This window comes from Montipora capricornis, chromosome 12 (genome assembly GCF_036669925.1).
Source record: "Montipora capricornis isolate CH-2021 chromosome 12, ASM3666992v2, whole genome shotgun sequence".
In the NCBI taxonomy this organism is placed as follows: domain Eukaryota; kingdom Metazoa; phylum Cnidaria; class Anthozoa; order Scleractinia; family Acroporidae; genus Montipora; species Montipora capricornis.
Window position 1 is genome coordinate 9,959,655 of NC_090894.1, and position 5,000 is coordinate 9,964,654.

Here is a 5,000-nt window from a genome sequence, read left to right on the forward strand (position 1 = left end):
TGAGTGAATTAAGAGATTGCAAAGAGTATCACTGTATCTAAGTACTAGTTATTACCCAGGGCTGGGTGCAGACTGCAGTCTGGGTAATAAGCCACTTACGTCCAGAAGTTAGTGTGTGTAATAGGACTAGGTGCTGTCCAATTTGGAAATAACTGGATTTGAAAAATTCTGAAGACTGCCAAATTGGAAAAGGTCCCAGTGCAAGTTAAATTTGGAATGCAGGCTCATCCAATTTGGCAGTGGGAGGAATTTTTTAATCCAATTATTTCCAAATTGGACAAGCATGTAGTCCTGTTACCTATTAATTACATAGCTCTCACTGTTAACGGCGATTAGTTTTAAACATCTGAGAGAAACCACTGTCCTGCGAGTGAAATTGTCACTTCCAGTGTCCATTCTGTGGCTCAACAGTGTCGCGTGAGCTGCAACCTGATTGGCTATTACTCCGTTCTTTTATTATCTTGACACTTGATTGGTTCATGGAAAGTATCCAGATTGTTCTCAAATTGGACGGTCTGTTCAAAGCTGAAGTAAACGTTCCAGCAAAAACTATCCAATTTATTTTAAATTTGGGCAGTTGGCAAAAATTACCCGTAACAAAAGATAGATTTGTTGGCGATATTGGATTTTGATGCTGCTATATAATTATGCACCTAATTAGATGCATGCCCAATTTTTACATCGTTTTACGTCTAAGCCTTTGCTACCTATTTCAAACAATAATTCAAGGGTAAAGGTTAGCATTATTTTTAGCTTAGGGTAAATGCAGCTGTTTATCCTCTATGCGAGGAGCAGCATTTTAGGGAGACGTTATTGTCTGTATATTGAGACACGAGTAATGTCAAAGTTGTGGAGAGGAACGAGGGGACACTTCTCACACTTGTTGAAATCTTCATGCATCAAATTGGGGGCATTTCTGGACATATCTGTAATCAGCCAGAAAATTGCCTTTAACCATTTCATTTGTGAGAACGAGAATTACCGGTATAGATACGTAATGCCGGGCGATTTTTACTTGTTGTTGGGAGCCCCCTGGGGATTAATGGGTTAACAACATCTACGTCAACTCAAAAACTATATCTCCTTTAACGCTTTTTCAGCCCTGAGAGTGAGACTAAAGGATTTTACTCTGTCTAAAGCCAGCTGGTTTTACTCATTAACGGGGACAACTTAAAGGCCCACCTTCAACCGACAGGCTTTGCGTGCCGTAGAACAATTTTTATACATGAAAATCCAGCCAAGGCTGAAATTTATCCAATCAGATCGCTGTGATAAGCAATGCGAATTTCCATAACAAAAACAAACTGTCGAAAAGCCTGTCGGTTGAAGGTGGGCCTTTAAGGGATGAATGGGTGAAATTAGTTGATATCCTAACCCACTCTTTTTCTTTGTTCTCCAGCATGGGTTGGATCCATTGGGCTCTCTTTGATTTTTGCCCTTGGCCCTCTAACCGGTATGCTAGTAAATAGATTTGGCTTTCGTTTGACCACTATTTTTGGTGGTTTATCCTGCATCTGTGGCCTGTCACTTTCATCTCTTGCATCTAATATCGCCATCATGTATGCGACTTATGGCGTCCTCTTTGGATTAGGAGGCAGCTGCTTGTTTGTGTCTTGTTATGTGGTAACATCACAGTACTTCTTAAAGAGGCGGTCTATAGCTACTGGTATCATTGCATCAGGAAGAGGAATTGGCGTTATTGCTGTGGCACCAATCCTTCGAGGATTGCTTAACTCCTTGGATGGAAAAAGACTTATGGTGTAATGGCAGGAATTTTTTCGGTGGCTTGTATACTTGGTATCACTTTTGATCCTTCTGTCTTACAAAAGAAACAGCTTGAATTCAATCAGGAAAATCCAGAATCAGATGGTGTAGATGAACAAGAGGGGGGGTTGATCAAAAAACCAAAACAATGTTTTGTTGACTTTTCTGCTCTTAAAGAAAAAATGTTTGTAGTGCTGACTGTCTGTCACATGTTGAACAACTTAGGACATAACACTCCACGATTGCATCTGGTAAGAGTTCAATTTGTTCTGCGCATCAGCAGTTAATATTCCTAGGGAATAACTTAATTTGCCCCAGGCCTCCACGCGTTGACCGGCTTGCCATTGACTGACACGTCAGTGTAATACGCTTCGCTTCGCTTCGCCCGTTGTTCTTTCGAGTCGTTGTTCACCCTCCCTCCCACCCTTGGGGTCTTCTCGAGCCCCTTGGCCTCTCGTTTTCATTAAAGATGCCCAAACAGATTCTCTGACTTGTTTCCTGTGTGTGTTGCAAGAGGGGTGTGACAGGGGATAATTTAACATTTTACATGTCACAATATGAAATGTGTCACCCCTACCCTGCTCCCTCCATTAACCCATTAACTCCTGGGAATGAGATTCAGCAGATTTTACTCTGTATAATGCCAGAAGATTTACTAGTTAGCTGGGGACATCCTGGGGTGCCTAAGTTGTGAACTGGTTAACATGGGCGTTCATCATTGCCTTCCCTCTTCAGCATCCTTCATGCCTCCTCTGTTTCTGTTTTCTCCTTCATTACCTCACAAGTTACATTGAGTTCCACGTTAGGGATAACCTCAATGACTGGCTAAGTTAGTGGCAAATTAAATGGTTAGTTTCTTACGTCAGTCCACTAAATATAATATGAACTTTTTGCGTTGTAAGGAAAGAGCTTTTCACTTTCACTAATAGTGCAAACCTCGGTCTTGATTCATTTATGATGGAAACGCTTGATATTGGTTTCCCACGGTTATTAGACGATAAACTATCAAGAAAATAATACACCACAATACAGCCAGCTCAACGTTAATGGTAAGTCTTCCCTCTCGGTTCAACTGAATCATATTTTCTCACCTGGTCTCTTAGGTCTTTATAGTCTAATTTTCAGCACCTTGTTTCTTTATCTTTTCACCCATTGATGAGTAAAATCGTCTGGCATTAGACAGACAGAGTAAAATTCGTTAAGTCTCACTCCTAGGACAGGGGAGACATAAGGGGACATTCAGTGACATGAGTGGATGCAGTCTCCCCCCCCGAGGAGTCCAATTGGGTTAAGGAAAGAGTGGTAAAATGGGAAGCACAACATACCAGCCCTGAAACTCCATCCATATGAGATGACTTGCACTGGAATGGATTTTTCCTTGCCATTTTGACGGGTCAGTCTTGAATGGTACCATTCTCAAAATTCTTCATAATTATTAAGTTTCTGTTTTTAACTTGCCACAATTTCCTTGATAGGTAAAGTTCTCAGAAGATCTCCTTGTATCTGCTGACGCAGCCTCAAGGCTCTTTATGTACATTGGCACCACCACATTCATTGGCCGATTGCTGAGCGGTTTCATGTGCAACATACGTTGTGTGAATCCACTTTACGTTTACATGTTTGGCCTTGTTGTGGATGGCTCTTCACAAGTTTATCTTTCTCAGGCCAAAACATACACAGATCTTGTAGTATTTTCCTTCCTCTATGGATTGGCAGATGGTGTTGTTTTTGGTACTTTTTACATTTGTATACTAAACTCTGTAGAAGCCAGTAGAAAAGCAGCTGCATTTGGATTGAGTGCTCTTTGTTATTCACCTCTCATTGCAACTGGTCCAGCGTTAGCAGGTAGGTCATGTTAGAATATTATTGTTAAATTTTAATTACTTGGAAACTTGATATCAGAGGTATAGATTAAGTCACTTGGAAGTTTTGAGAGCTCTTACAGCTGACGCTTATCACGGCTTTGAGAGCACCGTGAGGAAGCATCAGATACAGTGTAGTATTCTTTTCCCCTTCCCTTAGCCAAGGACGGATTAATAGCCCTTGCAGTATGTGCCAGATAACCATTTATACATCTGGGTCATTAGAGCAAAGTTGCTTCTCCAATAATTTTCTGTTAGACTTCACTTTTGATAGAGATGTGCCTTACACCTGGTTCCTCTGTCGTATCTGCGAGTGCCAACATTAATAATCTTCGTATTTGCATTATTATCTCTTTTATTACAATGATTATTTTATTAGCATCTCTCATTCGTTACATGTCCCTAAAGTATTTAATATTTATTTGATTATTATTGACCTATAAAACTTGATAATCGGACTGTGCCAGAACCCATAACATCCGTTCAAAATCATGTTCCCATTTAACCCATTGACTCGTAAGTGTGGGACTTGATAGATTTTACTGTGTCTAACACAAGACAATTTTACTCGTTAGTGGGGGCGGTCCAGGGTGGTTCAGGTGTCAGGTGTCATTCCCAGGGTCTTGAAATATTAAACTGAAAACATAGCAGTGCACTCCCTGGTAAATCTATCTACATTTGTACAAATGATTTGACCTTCAAGTCTTCTCAGACAATGACTGTAAACCATGGGACCCATATCACAACTTTTTTTCATTAAACTCTGTTGACATTAAAGAACCCACACGCTATTTGCAAGGAGTAGGGCAAGGTGTTTCTGTTGTCCAGGGGCCACTTTTCCCATACGGTGTTGTTTTCTCTGAAACCTCTTCCCCCTCCCACTCACACTTCTGTGATCCATACCAAAACCTAGTCAATCCCCACACACACTTTCAAACGTACTCCGTGGCCCCTGGTGTAGGTCTGTTCCACATGGGCCACACTATACTCTTAATGACATTAACCTTGACCTTTAACCTTGTATATTCAAATTATGTGTTCTTACAGGTTTCATGACAGATCATCTCCACTCCTACATTCCTTCATTTATTCTAGCCGCAGTTGTAGCATATGTAGCTGCAGCATTGCTTCTTATTCTCATCTTCAACAAAAAACAGACACAGGACTTTGAAACTGTGGATATCAGAAATGATGAAAATGTTGAGTGCAAAGGAAGGATGCTGTGGGAGACGAGCTTGTGAGACCTGTAAGAGATGGCTTTCAATTGAGTTTGTCAAGACTAAACTAAGGCAGTTCTTGGGACAATCACATTAGACCCAGCCATCAAATAACCGATCTTATCATATGGGCTGTACAGCCCTCCGTGGGGGCGGG

General features: G+C 41.0%; 1 pseudogene; it reads left to right on the top strand.

Moving 5' to 3' along the window:
- The window catches only part of LOC138026502 (monocarboxylate transporter 4-like), a 19,472-nt pseudogene that overhangs the window by 1,644 nt on the left and 12,828 nt on the right, over positions 1-5,000 (top strand).